Genomic DNA, 17,258 nt, shown 5'->3' on the forward strand with positions numbered 1-17,258 from the left:
AATGGTAACCACAGGTGGTAATTAGTTGTTTTGCCATTGTATGCCATAGACTACCAGATACTGATTGGGCATTAACTAGAGTTTTCACTGCCTTCAATCCCAGTTTAACCAGAGATAAGATCCTCATTGCCCTAAGGCTTTGAGGCCAATGACACACTTCCTGGTACCAATTTCTATACAAGTCAGATCTTGGTTATAAATGCCTGAAACTGATTTTGACTAATTGATTCTGAAATAAAACTAATTGGTGGCTTATTAGTACTTCAGAGAATCAACAGGAATGCTAGAGTAACATTATCAGGAAATGCCAGGAAGGAAAAGAAAGTTGGCATACAAGAGCCCAAGTCAGAATACAGTAACAGTCTGGTTAGGAGGCTACTGCTGGTGCCATAGCCACTGGACACCTCTTATGGACCCACTGGGCTCCACCATGGCTGAGTCCAGGCTGCCTACAGAGAAAGATTCTGGAGAATAAATATTCCTTTTTGACTTTCGAGTTCCACACAACGAGGAATTCCCTCCAGATACAAATGGTGTTTGAAAGGTGGATAACCAAAGATAACCAACTTTAACTACATTTTATTAAAAATCTAACACTAATCATGATTATGTGTAAATGTTTTTCATAATCCAGTACTTTTCCTACAACCCTCTTTACTATTTCTATTGAGTAATTGACCAAACAAGTTTAAAAGTTGATAATAAGTCCTATCTGGTACTTACAGGCTGCTTTTTATCATTTTAAGTTTTAAATATTCTAAAAATTGAAAACCTATGATAAGATTCTAAAAATTTATCAATTTCTCATTTGACAAAACACCAAATTTCATTCCTTTCAGGAACTGGCTACTAATTTCACTCTCCTTGATGCATCTGTGTCTTGTTCTCTTGTGTAGTAGGTATATAGTAAGTACAGATTTAGGGGAAAAGTGCCTGTATACTTCATTTGTTTCTAACATCAGAGAAACAAATTGGTCATTGTATTTTGTCTTTCTTCTAATCTAATCTATGAATTCCACCTGTGAAAGAACTGTTTCATAATTATATCTGTGGTTGGCATATAGCAGACAATTAATACATACTTGCTGAATTTGAACAAGTGATAACCACTTTGCTTTGCAATTGAGTTGGCTAGAACATGTCCCTAGAGAGAATGAGTTGGTTACAAATATAGTCCAGGAAAAAAACTGAAGAGAAATTCATTATGTTTTCATCAAGGATTTGACATAAAATATAATTATCTCAGAAAAGAGAAACTCCCATCACTAAGCTGGTGAACTAAAAGTGTAGATTGCCCAAAGCCGCTCAGCAATATGAAAAGCAGAAACTTTTAAAAGTGAAAATTCAGCCTTCATTTTCTAAAATAGGGCTGTGATTTAATTTTTCTGAGTTCTCTTTCCTCATGTCTGCAAGGGAAGTAGGGATTGAAATCCTTTGTTATATCTAATAGTTACAAAAATTAATTTCACCTGTTTCTTGTTACTCTTTCAATGTGGCTGTTGGGAAATTTAAAATTACGTAAATGGCTCTCATCATATTTCTAAATTATTTTTAGTGTTTATTTATTTTGAGAGAGAGAGAGAAAGAATCCCAATTGCTGAGAGCACAGAGCCCAACACGGGAATCAAACTCAAAAACTGTGAGAACATTCATGACCTGAACTGAAATCAAGAGTTGGATGCTTAACTGGCTTAGCCACCCAGGTGCCCCTCATTTTATTTCTATCAGATAGTACTGCCCTCAAGAATGAAGTAGGGTGTATTTCCAAATATAAAACTGCAAACGAAAGAAGGTTAGGCTGGATGCTTATCATCTTTATTTACATATACCCTCATTGTCTGTAGCTGCGTAATTTTCTGATAATCAAATTTTCCTACTGTAGATATTTATTTTTGCATACCTATATGTACAGACATGTGCACAGACACACATACACAACATGATACAACATACTCCCACAAGTTAACCAACTCTATCATCTATCTATTCATCATCTATCATCTATCTGTAAGAATGCAGTCTATTGCTAAACATTAGTTGTTTAGGCTCTAAGGATATATAGATATTATATGCCACTTAACTGATCTTTGAAATTTATTTTATTTCTTTAAATATACTTTAAATACTTTAATATAAATTAAATACTTTAATTTCTTTAAATATACTTTTATTTCTTTAAATATACATCATTAATAAGATGGACAAAATGATTTTACCTCACCTTAGGGCTGCTAGAAGAATTAAATGAAGCACAGTGGCCGGCCAGGGAGTAGGCACTTAATGAATTTTAGATATCATTATTATAAGTAATCAAATACCAAACATGTGGTATTGGACTCTATTGTTTTAATTATGGGGTGTTTCAAAATAGAAATATATGGAGGATAAGCATTCTACAAAATAAGACACACTATTTTACAATTTAGAAATTATTTCCACTTAATTATATCCTTATATTTTCCTTATATATGAACTGGTGACAACAGGAAATAGTACTATTTCAGTTTTCTAGCAAGAAAAAGAAAATACAGGGACACAGAGTTGCTCATGGTCAGCTTGTCAATCTGTATTTCCTGATGATACATTCTATTCTTCTGTCACTACATGTTCATGTCTTTTTCACAAATAAAATGTGCTCCCTCTCAGCTTTGGAATACTTTCCCTTTAGAATCAAAGTCTTTCTCATGTTTCCAAGATACATTGTAATTTTAACATGCCATATCTTCTTTTGACCAAATCAGACCCTAAGACAGGAAAATACTTTCACTCTTGATTTCCTGGATATCTTAACATTTTCCTGAAGTCATAAGAGCATGAATGAATTGGCAAAGAAGTTAGGGGCGTTCATTTGGAATGTAGGCAGAAAGATCTTACAAAAGCAAAGGTTCACTAAGGTAGAAATATTACCTGAACTTTAAATCCTCAGGCAGGCATGTAACAAAACAGCATTAATTTAAAGGATGAAAACTACTTGCAACTTATCTTTTTTCTTTGATGTGTAACTGGAAAAACAAACTCTAAGAAACTTATATAAAGAGGGAAAATGTTTTAAGAAATGACGCCGGAAAATGTAGGAAATAAATGCATAAATATTAATGGGCTTATGTAGCTGTGTTTCAGTGTGTTTGATAAACATAGTTATGCCATAGTCCCAAAAGCTATTCCTCCCATTTCTACCTTCTCAGAGTCTTATTCATCAATGCCTTTCTCTTCATCCCCACTGTGACTGACTCAATCTTAGAAGCTTATCATCTCTTCCTTGAACTGTTCAATTCGCAACACTTTCATCAAATGCTCATTCTATTCACAGCTCAGGGAGGTCCCGTGGGAGATACAGATAAGAGTAGATGGTTACTGATCCCCCCAAATTCACAGTCAATAAAGAGACATACACAGAATCAAGATATAAGCCAGATTGTGTTTAGGGCTAAAATAAAGATAAACTAAAATGTTATGGAAGAATGGTAGAGGGAGATTGTTCTGCCTAGGAAGATTTTGGGAAATCTTTCACAGGTTTAAATCAGGACTTAAGTATTTTGAACTGGGCCTTAACTATTACAATAGCCATCAAACTAGTTTCACCTGCCAGCATCTATCACCAGGCCAAGTTGCCCATTACACTGTTACCAGAAATAACTTTCTTTTTTTTTTTTTTTTTAATTTTTTTTTTCAACGTTTATTTATTTTTGGGACAGAGAGAGACAGAGCATGAACGGGGGAGGGGCAGAGAGAGAGGGAGACACAGAATCGGAAACAGGCTCCAGGCTCTGAGCCATCAGCCCAGAGCCCGACGCGGGGCTCAAACTCACGGACCGTGAGATCGTGACCTGGCTGAAGTCGGACGCTTAACCGACTGTGCCACCCAGGCGCCCCAGAAATAACTTTCTAAAACTAAAATCAATGTGTGCCACTTTATCTCCTCAAAAGCTTTCTAGGGCTGTCTACAGCCTGCAATGAAAAAACTAAAAGGAAACTCCTCATCATGGAATCAATTTCCACCTAGCATCTTGCCTCGTCCGGAGCGAAACTTTTGGTGATAGCACCCAGCTGCATCCATCACTGGGCCTCATCCCCAGCTGTAGGCAATTGCCTCGCCCATAGGTATACCACTTCCACGGGGTTCCCAGCTGCCAACAATTGACTGATGCTTAGCTATAAAAGACTGGCCCAATGCCTCAGTTAAGTCCCCCCTACTCTGAGGAGTTTTCCTAGCTTCGGCGTTTCCCAGCGCACTGGCCCTCTCCTCCATGGTACTGGGTCACAGGTAAGCCTCTCTTTATTTTTCTTCTCTTTTTTTCGGGTAGAGCTACCCTATAAATCTCTTGCGTACAGTTTTCTGTTTCAGAACCTGTGTCTCTCTGGGATAAAAGAGCCCCTTTTAAGACAAGCCCCAAAGAACAATGATATCTCCGAAAAACGTGTCATGGACTGCAGGCTCTAGAGTCGGAACGCCAATCTGTAAATCCTTTCTAGGTCACTCTCTTCAGAATTACTTACTCTTCACCGTGAACCTTGTGTGTCCTCTATGTAAGCGTTTCTATTGCTTGGAGTCCTGTGTATCGTTAATGTATTTGCCCTCCTTGTAGTCATGCACCATTTTATAATTCTCCTTTTACCCAGTAATACTGAACAGAGTATGTGGTACTTGATTTCTCAACGAAACTTTAGGGATTCAGTGAATAAACACTTCCTGTAAGCTTAAGGAAAGCTGTGAAACAGCTAGAAGTAAACTTTACACCAGGTTCCCAGCACGATGCCTTTATTGCTTCTTTGTGCATCTCTCTCCTCAGAGGTCTCGGGTCTCTTCATTTTATCATCTCCCAAATCAAAGTTTGCTTTCAAGCGAAAGCCTTAAGTTTTATCAAAGCACATGAGGCCTTTTCAGACCTGAAAAAACAAATTAGTAAATGCCTTGTTTGTATTAACTCTCTTTAACTCCGAATTTAGCCATGGACGACTATTTACCATGTGCTAAATGTCTGTATTTTTCTGCCTCACACTAATTCCTCAAACTGGCGTCCTCCTCTCCTGGTGCCTGGAATCCTCAATGAAGATTTTAGCTCAAATGACTTTCATGAAGCTATCCCTGATACCACCAAACAGAATTAACTTCTACGTTCTCATTTTATCTGTGATACTCAGCACGTCATAAGTTGCTCACCAAGCATGTATATTAGCTGTGCTACAATGTGTCCCCCATATTTATGCAGCATGTAATAAAACACAAAATTCTGATTGGTAAGTAGGTTGATGGCTGCACTTTCTCTTGGCCTCTCCTTTGTCCCTCTACACCTCTATTGTTCTTATGATGCTTAGTCATTGCTTAATTTATGGTCTTTTTCATTAAACTGTCATCACCTTGAGACAGGATCTTCTATTTCTAGTTTTACAGTGTCTGGCCCATAGTGAAGGCTTATAATTGTTAGTAAAAATCTGCCAGCCCCTCAAAAGTGAGGCCATGTAAGGTGCCTGCCTTCTTCATAGCTGTATCTTCAGAATCTCCTCAAGCTAAGAATGTGGCAGACAAGTAATAGGTTTTTGTCTAATAGACGAATGAATCACACCTTTTGTCAAATGTATCTGTTGTAGATAGAATTTGCATTCAATTCTTAAATTTTCCACCCTGAATACCATATTATGGGCTTAATTTTTTTTAATGTTTAGTTTTGAGAGTGCGTGTGTGCAAGCAGAGGAGGGGCAATGAGAGGGGGACAAGATCTGAAGTGGGCTCTGTGCTGACAGCAGAGATCCCAGTGTGGGGCTCAAACTCACGAATTATGAGAGCATGATCTTGAGCCAAAGTCAGATGCTTAACCAACAGAGCCACCCAGGTGCCTCCCATATTATGGGCTTTTAATGCAGAAGTGTTCAATTAGCGTTTGTTTTCTATACGAAATAAATGTCCTAAATTATAAAGTCTTAAATAGAAGTAAATTTTGGTAACCGTTTGCTAACTCTGAAAATCTAATAGTTTTGGACCAAGAAAAAGAAGCTCTTAAATAGTATCACTTAGTCCTATGTGAAGCATTTGTTGGGTAACCAAAATGACTTTCTGAAATGAAAGGGATTACAATGATTATTAATACAGTTTCACAATCCTACCAAACTGAACTGGCAAGAAGGGGAAAATAGAGGAGAATCACACAACTCCTGGTATAATGAAAATCATATTTTTCTTCCTCTAATTGGTGGTTTATGACTTAAGAACTCTGATTTCTCATAAAATTGCAAATAAAGGCGACTTCCCATTCTAGTGGTCTTCCCCCCCCCCCCACTTGTGACAAACCCTCTTCCTATGAGACATCCCAAGAGCATATCATTTCAACCGTTTTCAGGCCATGAACTGAAAATATCTGTGGTTGTGTCTACATGGCATCAAAAGAACAAAACAAGCAAGCCCAAAAATCCGTTAACTTATGAAAAATCTTTTTGATCTGCTACAAAGTAGATAGTAACCCATTGCCAATAAATTTTTATTCAAATCGGTTTTTTGATAATGGGAGGAACCAATTCTCCTTAACGTCCTCCTTGTGAAAGACAAGATCCAAATCTGTATGCTTAGCTGTGCTGTGGAATGTTGTCAATATTTATATGGCATCTAATCAAAAAACCGTGACCATAAAACACTGAAGAGTGCACATGCTCTTGACCTGTCCTCAGTTCTTTAATAACCTGTGTATATCACTATTGTTATAATACTTAATAAATATTTATTTCTGTTCTTTTTTTCATTAGATCAGTTTCTTAAAGACCTGGATAATTTTCTACATATGTCTGTATTTTCTATGTTATCTTGAATGCCTGGTCTGTGGCAATAACTCTCAATCTAATCAGTGAATAAAATGATTTGGTATATAGTACAAACATGGTGATATATTTGTAACACAAGAACTGGTCTTGATTAACCATTTCAATTCTGCTAAAGCACACACAGCTGAATACTCCTAAGTCCTCACTATTAAAATACTATCTCCTTATATTCTAAGACTGCATAAACATAAGGCAAAGAATTGTAAATACGGTGAGGACTACTCACGTGAAGACCCACTGTGTAGCTCTTAGCCCAAAGTATCCTCTAAGCCCCATAAACAGCCTTTTAAAAGCATCCTTACTATCAAGTGAAGAAAAACTTTAAGACCATGTAAGCCTGTAATATTTTTAGCTCTGATCTAGTAAGTATTATAATATGAATCCATCTTTTAATAGGTTTTGCAGTGCTTGTGATCACTTCATATAAACATTCCTTTTTGTTATCAGGGTGAGTGGTCAATCTGATGGAGGCCAAGGACCAAGGCAGACAGGAATGGTGACCAGATAAGGTTGAGGACACAGGATTAGCATTATTTACAGAATAATCTATGGATTCTCTAAGCAATATACATGTATGTGTTATTTAATTGAAACAACTCTGACCTAGGGCCCTACTATTTCACAGGTGAGAAGACCAAAGGACAGAGTTCAAGGGACATGACCAAGATGACGCAACTAGTAAGTAGTAAAGCCTGGATCCAAGTGGTGACGGGCTGCAATTGCTAGTTTTCTGTGTTTTTGTTTTTTTGTTTTTCCCTGTATTCTGGGGCAGAGCAGAATGTTTAGCACAGAGCTGAAACTCCATGGTTAAAGAAAAGAAAGTGTAGATAGTGTTACAGCTAGAAAGTCCTATAAATCATGCTATTGGTCAAGTCAAACAAAAAGGACTTGGGAGTCGAAGTATTTTAGGAGTCCAAAAACTATAGAGGGAAAATACTGTTTTTCTAAGCAAGGAAGGGGTCCATGTCAAGGGGAGTAAGACCAGAGGGATCAGAGTTAGGCCTAGTAGTCTGTGGAATTAAAAGCCCACATAGGGCCCTACAAGAGATAAAACTTAAAATTCAGCTTTGAAAACGTTGTCATCAAAATAGGGGCAAAGAACCAAGGAGAAGTTCCAATAAAGACAGTGGAGGTTGACTTCTTTATTATTTTTCTAAGCCAACAAAATAAAATCTTCTGAGATTTAAGTTTTTTATAACTTTGTTCTAATAATCCCTTTTTCTAAAGTATAGCCAGGGAAACTTTCCTGGATGCAATAAAGGAGTGATAAGGCAAGGAAATAAGTGTCCACTTAACATCACCTAGAAGGCTTAAAAAGCTAGTTATAAAGGTCCTTAAAACAAAAAAAAAACTCCTAAGGATTTAAAAATTGGTAGGGCTTATGTGGCCATTTGGAGACTGGTACATTTTTCTTTATATGAGCTGTAAGATACATGTTATGCTTCAAAGTAAAGAGTTACAAAATTTAACTTTTTTATATCCTATACACTCAGGATTGGCTATTCACATAAATCTTTAAGCTTTTGCTTTTCTTATTCATAAGCAATCCGGTTGTATCAACTCTTCTAATCCATGAGCAGTTATTATGCTTAAAGTCTTGCTGTGTAGACCCATCATGGTATATAGGCTTTTCACACTGGAAGGAAATTATACAAGGGGAAGACTGTGACAAAGAATTGAAAAGTTATGTGACTCAAACCAAATTCTAGAGAGCTGTATAAATTTCCAGAGTGGAAGCAAAAGATAAATGCCAGATTCCAACCACACATGGTTGTGAAAATTCTCAAAGGAAAATTCCATGAAGCCAAAATTCTACTGTTTCCTTTGTAGTTGTTTGAAAATAAAGCAACCAGCTGGGATCCCTTTATTTGCACATCTGAAAGTATGCAGCAGTGTAGCAAATGGTTTTCTAAAATGAATAAATAATGTGCTTTTTGGAATCATTGAATCATAGATTTTGAAGAGTTCCTAGGAGGATATTCTCCTATTTTCAAGTGAAATTACACCTTAGCCATCATAAAGAAATTGTTTTTTAAAAACCTGCAGTAAAATCTAAAATACTGAGTATATTATTATAAATGCCTCCAGAATTATAACTACAACTTTTTTGCCAACATGGTGCCAATATCAGATATTAAGCATTTTACATAACTGTTCAAAGATCCTCCCAACAATATCTCCATGATAGTATTACCCCCATTTTACAGAATAGGACATGAGTTTCAGAATCTAACCAGTTTGCAACTCAAACCGGGCAGTCATCAGGGGCCAAAATTCAGAATCTCCAGCTCCACCAAGTTGGAGTTCTTCCACCACATTCCCAGTGACCTTCATTAGATGCCAGATTCTTCAAGCTGCATTTTAGATTGTCAGTCAATAGATCATCAGAATGGTAGGAGAAAATATTTTGTGAGTCTAGATTCCTTGCAGATCTAATCCTATTTGAGCACCCATTCCCTCCAAAGTAGAAGTAAATTTAAGGTGTCTATGGTTTTCTATGGCCTCTTTTTTTTTTTTTTTAAATGTGTGTTTTTGAGAGAGAGAGTGTGCAAGCAGGGGAGGGGCAGAGAGAGAGAGAGGGAGACACAGAATCCGAAGCAGGCTTCAGGCTCTGAGATGTCAGCAGAGAGCTGTGAGATCATGACCTGAACCAAAGTTGGACGCTTAACGGACTGAGCCACCCAGGAGCTCAGATTTCTAGGATCTTAGTAAGGATTTGTGACTCAAAATGTGAAGTGAGGTTGAGTTGTATCTCAGCAAAAAGATGTAAGTCTTTTGTATTTAAATGTTTTTAACCTATTAAATTTTTAAATTCCAGTTAAGCATACAGTATACTACTAGTTTGTGTAAAATAAAAGGATTTAACATTTCTGTACGTCACTCCGTGCTCATCACAAGTGCACTCCTTAATCCCCATCACCTATTTAACTCATTCTCCCAACGAACCTCCCTTTTGGTAACCATCAGTTATCTACAGTTAGGAGTCTCTTGGTTTGTCTCTCTTATTAACCTATTTTGACTCTTCCAGTGAGTGTTTGGTGAACTGCATGATTCTCATTTCTTCACTTGCTCGTGTGATCATGTAGCATATTACAGGAAGAGAATGTCCTCCATCTCAACATCTTGTTAATCTCAGGCTTTGTTATGACTTGTCTCAGCCAATGCAGTCTAAGTGGCTATGACCAAAGGCCGCAAATGTGTTTGGTTTCTTGCACTCTGGTCATCTCCTATGAGAAGAATGTACCTGTGGCAACCTCTAATACAAGAATATGGAGGCATGTAGAGCTAAGACCAGATCCATAGCCTAAAGCAGATAAATGAGTAAGAAAATCCTATGTCTGGTGTAAGCCACTGAGTTTGTAGACTTTTATAAAGCATTACTGTGGCAATGGCTAATAGAATAATGATGTGGTCTAACTGGTTGCATAGCTCATGAACGCTGGTACCTCTGGAGAACCACTAGTAATCTAATTAAAAATACAATTTTTAAAGGACTCCGGAATAACTGACTTTGTGATGCTAGACCACTCGAGAAATGAAAGTTTATAAAGTGATGGCAAGTGCTAGTTCAGAAAGCACCTACAAAGCCAGCACCTCTTGAGGTAGGAATAGGTTGTGAGGACAGAGTGGTCACAGTAGAATCCTTGAAATAAGTAAGACGAGCCACTTAGGATCCAAGTAAGAGTCTGGAGCCACGCGTGTTATAATAGGAAAGAAGTACAAGCTACAGTTAGAGTCCCATAACCTAAAGGTGAAACTATAGCTTAGCACAGCTCTTAAGTATTTTCTCTGCTTGCTGTGGCCCAGAAAAAGAAATACAAATGGATTATGAAAAGACCTATTAAAATACATAGAATGGTACAAGTTTTGTTTTTAAATCTGAAGAAACACTAGAGATCCTTACTCTAATTTCATAGGTGGGTAAACCAATCCAAAGAAGGTAGACCTGCTGTCCAAATGTGCCCAGAATCCTAACAGCAAAGGTAGAGTGAGGGCCCATTCAGCTAATCATTCAATATAGTTCTGTTTCTAATTACAAGTAAGCAGGTGATCCTCTACGTCAATAACCTCAAAATTACTTGTATTTAGTAACAGTTTGTTTAGTTACGGATGTTAGTAAATTCAATTTCTAACTGATATTAATGAAACTCAGGAAGACCAAGTTATTTAATATTATTTTCAAAATCATTTTACCAAATTCTAAATTTTTACAAATTTCTTTACAACTTTTTAAAAATATTTACCTTTGAGGGGCGCCTGGGTGGCGCAGTCGGTTAGGCGTCCGACTTCAGCCAGGTCACGATCTGGCGGTCCGTGAGTTCGAGCCCTGCGTCGGGCTCTGTGCTGACAGCTCAGAGCCTGGAGCCTGTTTCAGATTCTGTGTCTCCCTCTCTTTCTGCCCCTCCCCCGTTCATGCTCTGTCTCTGTCCCAAAAATAAATAAAACGTTGAAAAAATTAAAAAAAAAAAAAATTTACCTTTGAGAGAGCGGGAGATACAGAATCAGAAGCACGCTCTAATCTCTGATCTGTCAGCACAGAGCCCAATGTTGGGCTCAAACTTGTGAACTGGGAGAACATGACCTGAGCTGAGGTTGGAAGCTTAACAGACTGAGCCACTCAGGCACCCCTCTTCATTTTTTTTTTTTTAAACTTGTTCTGAATAACACAATTTAGAGGAGTTTAGATAACTATTTTGTGACATTTGATACATATATAAGAATATATATGAGACTGGTTTATTGTGAGGCATAAGAGTAAAATACCTAGGAATTCCTTCTCAACCTGCCCATGTAACTACCATTCTTAATTTTGTTTATCATGCTTTAGTTTTCATGCTTTTATGTGCAAATGTACATGTGAACATATACTTAATATTGTTTGGCTTTGAACAAAACTGCTATCATACTGCATCTTCTAAAACTCATTTTTGGAATTCAACCATGTTCTATGTATGGATGTAGTTTTTCACTCTTTATATTACATAAGTATACCTGTTCCTATGGATAGTTGGAAGGATTGTTTCCCTTTGTTATTAGAAAAAGTTTTGTAAAAAAAATTCTCATACGCTTGGTGACCATAAATGACTTTCTCAGCTTTTCGTATCTAGAAGTGGATTTGGTGGATTGTATATGCAAGAAAGCATGTTCCAAATGGTTGTGCCAATATATTCTTGCACGGCAATATGTGAGAATTGAAAACACCTGGTGTCTTCTATCCTAAATTTTTGGTAATGTGGAGGTTAAGTTGTATCTCCTGTATATTTTATTCATCTTCTTTCTAATGATGAACATCTTTTCATAAGCTTTTCTGTTTTAATGTTTTCCTTTGAAATTTTCCCTTAATGCCTATTCATGTCTTTTATCACTACTGGAATTTTGTTAATTTTTTAGTAACCTAGAACATTTCTTCACATACTTGATGCAAATTAATTTTCAATTATTTCTTGAAAATATATTCAAGTTTTGACTGGTTTTCACTCTTTATGGTATCCTTAGAAAAGGAAATTAAGAGTGAAATCAATCTTTCCTATGTTGAGTGATTTTTTTTTTTCTTTAAAAACTTTCCATATTCCGAACTCCTAAAGATAATTCCCATTAGGCTATCCTCTAAACATTTTAAAGTTTGCCTTTCGCATTTCAATTTTTAATCCACTTGAAAATGGTTTGGTGTGTACCATGTGATCAGTCCCGCTAAATAGATCATAAAATTATCTCCACACCATGTATTGGTTAGTCCTATATCTCTATAGTAATCTGTAAGGACCTCTCTATCAGATATCAAATTATCATAAGTATATGAATATGTGACCTATCTGTACTATTGCATTGCTCAATATTCCTATCCCTGTATTAATACCACACTTTTATCATAAGCAAAAATGCCTTGCTTTCTGGTAGGAAATCTACTTAATTGTATTTTATTAGTTTTATAATACAAATTTCAAGCTTTTAAAAGTATTTCAAAATTTCTGAAATTGCATTGCACCTAAAGATAAATTTTCAGAAAACTGACATCTTGGTGTCATTGGATTTTTCCATCCATAAAAATGGTTTTCTGTTTTGGTTTAGATATTTTCAATGGTATAACTATTTCCACAAAAACCTGAAATAATTTTTAGGTTTACTTGTGGATACACATTTAGTTCTGATCTACTTTCATAAATTGTCATTAGAAATGCCATTTACCTTTGTACATCTTACTGAATGCAGCAAGCATTTTTAAATTCCATTACAAATTCTAATAGCTTGTCTTCAAATTCGAACTTGGGTTTCTAAGTTGACAATAACATGACCTGGGAATAATAGTAGTTTTGCTTCCTTCTAATATCCATATTTGTAGTCCATTGTCATACTGTGGTAGCTAGGACCTTCATTAAAACACTAAACAAGAGAGGTTGTAATGGATACTCTTGTCTTGCTCCTGATTTCAGAGGGAATGCTTCCAACATTTAACCATTAAGAAACCTACTTGATGTAAACTTTGGCAAAGGTGTTGTCTTCTATTTCGACTCTGATAAAAATTTTATTATGGAATACTTTCCTACATTTATTAGGATCATGTTTTTCATCTTTGATAAATGAAATTTATAGGCTTAAAGCATTTTTTCCTGGGATAAACCTAATTTCATTATGTGCTATCCTTTTTTTATACACACCTGGTCAGATTCATTTGTTATGAGATTGGAATGTATTTTCCTTAAACTGCTTAGTTTTGGTATCAAGGTTATACTGACCTCATTAAATTACTTGGGAACTATTGCCATTCTTCTTAGTCTCTGGAAAAATTGTGGGAATTATTTTGTCTTCATTGAAACCTTAGTAAACTGGTCTATAAAACCATCTCAGACCACTTTTTCTTTGTAGGAAGATTTTTAACTGTAGGCTCAGTGAGTACTGATTATAGGACAACTCAAGCTTTATATTTTCGCTTCTGTTTTGGGATTGTTTTTCTATGAATTCATCCACTTTTGTTAGGGCTATCAAACATTTTCTATTAACTTGCCTGTAGAAATCTGTTATATTTTCAATTTTTCTTGTTACTGAACTTTTTAAATCCAAAATATTTTTTTTTGCCTCCATCTCCTCAGAAGTTTGCTCAATTAGTCTTTTAAAATAAATTACTTTGGGGGCGCATGGGTGGCTCAGTTGGTTGAGCGTCTGACTTCGCTCAGGTCATGATCTCACGGTCCGTGAGTTCAAGCCCCGCGTCTGGCTCTGTGCTGACAGCTCGGAGCCTGGAGCCTGCTTTGGATTCTGTGTCTCCCTCTGTCTCTGACCCTCCCCTATTCATGCTCTCTCTCTGTCTCAAACATTAAACAAATTTTTTAAAAATAAAATTAAATTACTTTGGCCTTTGCTAATTTCTCCAGTTTTATTTCCTATAGCCATTACTCTAAGGTTTATTCTATTTTTTTTTAATTTATGTATCTAATTCACTCAATGACAACCTTTTTCCAAATATTAAGATATTTATACTACATGTTGCTCCAATATGCTGTGTTGCTTGTATATTACCAAACTTGATATGTGGTAACTTAGTCACTGTAGTGTTTTCCATGTTATACTTGATTATTTCTTTGAGTTAGAAGTATGATTTCATTTCAAGTCCTTGATGTTCATTTATTTTCTAACCTAATTGGATAGGTGTGGACCGTGACAGCTATGTTTTCAGAATATCAGGTTTCTGAAGTTTGAGACTATAACCTTAATACATACTTTTTTTGTATATGGACAGTGTTGAGTGTTGAAAGATAGGAGTTATGTTACTAAGTATTAGAATAGAAAATATCTTTTATTTGTAATTGAAGTATAGATTACATGATAGTTTCAGGTGTACAACATAGTGACTTAATTATATACGTTACAAAATGCTCACCATAAGTATAGTTCCCATCTCCCCATATAACTTCATTATACTTACTTATTTTATTTTTTTATTAACTTCTTAAATTGTCAAGAGAGCATGAGCAGGGGAGTGGCAGAGAGAGAGAGAGAGAGAGAGAGAGAGAGAAAGAGAAAGAGAGAAACACACACACAGACTCCAAAGCAGGCTCCAGGTTCTGAGCTGTCAGCACAGAGCCCATCACAGGGCTTGAACTCGCGAGCTGTGAGATCATGACCTGAGCTGTAGTCAAACACTTAAATGACTGAGCCACCCAGGCACCCCTAATCTTAAGTTGATTTTTAGAGAGAGTGCATGAGGTAGGGGTGGAGCAGAGGGCGAGAAGGAGAAAGAATCCCAAGCAGGCTCTATGCTGTCAGTGTAGAGCCTGATATAGGGTTCGAACCCACATATAATGAGATCCTGACCTGAGCTGGAATGGAGTCAGATGCTCAACCAACTGAGCCACTCAGGCACCCTTATTATAATCTTATTGACTTGATTCCCTACGCTGTATTTCTCATCAACCTATCTTTCATAACTTGGAAGTTTGTACTTCATAATCCTTTTCACTTATTTCACCTATCACTCCTCTCTGGCAACCACCAGTTCTCGGTTTTTGAGTCAGTTTCTGTTTTGTTTCTTAGATTCCACATATAAGTGAAATTGTGTATTTGTCTTTCTCTAACTTATTTCACTTGGCATAAAACTCCCTAGGTACATCTTTATTGTCACAGATGGCAATATGTCATTCTTTTTGATGGCTGAGTAATAGTCCGTTGTGTATGTATTTGTGTATATATGTGTACATATGTATATATATCACATTTTCTTCATATATTGGACACTAAAATTGTTCCCATATCTTCACTATTGTAAACACTGCTGCAGTAAACATAGGGGCAAATATAACTTTCTGAATCAGTTTTCATTTTTGGGGGATGGGAGGGGTGTGAATACCCAGAAGTAAAATTGGGTTGTAGGTTTTTTCTATTTTTACTTTTTTGAAAAATCTACATAACAGTTTTCCATAGCAGCCATACCAATTTACGTTCCTACCAACAGAGCGTGAGGGCTCCTTTTTCTCTACATTTTTGCCACTACTTGTTTGTTCTTGGCTTTTTGATACTAACCATTTGTACTGGTGAGAATCCTATCTCATATGCTTCTAATTTGCATTTCCCTGATTAGTAATGCAGAGAATCTTTTATTTGGCCATCTGCAGGTCTTTTATTTTTTTAATGCCTATTCAAGTTATCGGCACATTTTTTAATTCATTTATTTGGGTAAATAGGTAAATTGCTGGATTGTAGGGTATTTCTATTTCTAACTTTTTGAGAAACCTCCATACTGTTTCCCATAGTGGCTGCACAAGTTTGCATCCCACCAACAGTGCAGGAGGGTTCCACCTTTCTTGAGGGGTATACCTTCACTAATACCTGTTCCTTGTGTTGATTTTAGCCGTTCTGGTAAGTGTGAGGTGACACTACTTTTTGACTTGTATCTCCCTGATCAGTGATGTTGAGCATCTTTTCATGTGTCTGTTGGCCGTCTCTGTTGTCTTTGGAAAAATGTCCGTGTCATCCCATTTTTTAATTGGGTTATTCATTTTTTGGGTGTTGAGTTTTCTAAGTTCTATGACCTATTTTGGATACTAACCTGTCATCTGATACGTCATTTGCATGATAAGGATTAAGGCAGACACTAGTTGTGGTGAGCACCAGCTGTTGTGTAAAAGTGTTGAATCAGTGTACACATGAAACTAATATTAAACTGTATGATAACTGGAGTTTAAACAAAAACTTAGATTATTTCTTTCAGAGTTCTACCAGTAGATTTGTACCAGTTGTACTACGTATAATAGAGTAGTCATTTGCAAAATCTTGAGTCCGTTTTTTTTTGTTTGTTTGTTTGTTTGCTGATATTTTATTTCAGTGTGTAAAGGCTTTTTGGTTTGATTCAATTCTAATGGCTTATTTTTTCTTTTGTTTCCCTTGCTTGAAGAGACAGATCCAGAAAAATATTGCTAAGGCTAATGTCCAAGAGTTTACTGCTTAAGTTTTCTTCTAAAAGTTGTATGGTTTCAGGTCTTACATATAGGTCTTTAATCTATTTTGAGTTTATTTTTGTGTATAGTGAGAAAGTGGTTCAGCTTTATTCTTTTACGTGTAGCTGTCCAGTTTTTCCAGCCCTTTTTATTAAAGATGGTCTCTTCCCCATTGTATATTCTTGTTTCCTTTGTCCTAGATTAATTGACCATAATTTTATGGGTTCATTTCTGGACTCTGTATTCTGTTCCACCGATCTATTGGTCTTTTTTTTTTTTTTTCCTTTGTGCTAGAACAACACTGTTTTGATTACCATAGCTTTGCAGTAGAGTTTGAAATCAGGAATTGTGATAACCTCTTTGTCCTTGTTAAGATTGCTTTGGCTATTAGGGGTCTTTTGTAGTTCCATACAGACTTCAGGATTATTTTCTAATTCTACGAAAAATATTATTGGTATTTTTAACTTATTTAAATTCTAGTTAACATACAGCATAGTGATTTCACTAATAGAATTTAGG

The sequence above is a fragment of the Leopardus geoffroyi genome, chromosome C3 (genome assembly GCF_018350155.1).
Source record: "Leopardus geoffroyi isolate Oge1 chromosome C3, O.geoffroyi_Oge1_pat1.0, whole genome shotgun sequence".
Lineage (NCBI taxonomy): Eukaryota > Metazoa > Chordata > Mammalia > Carnivora > Felidae > Leopardus > Leopardus geoffroyi.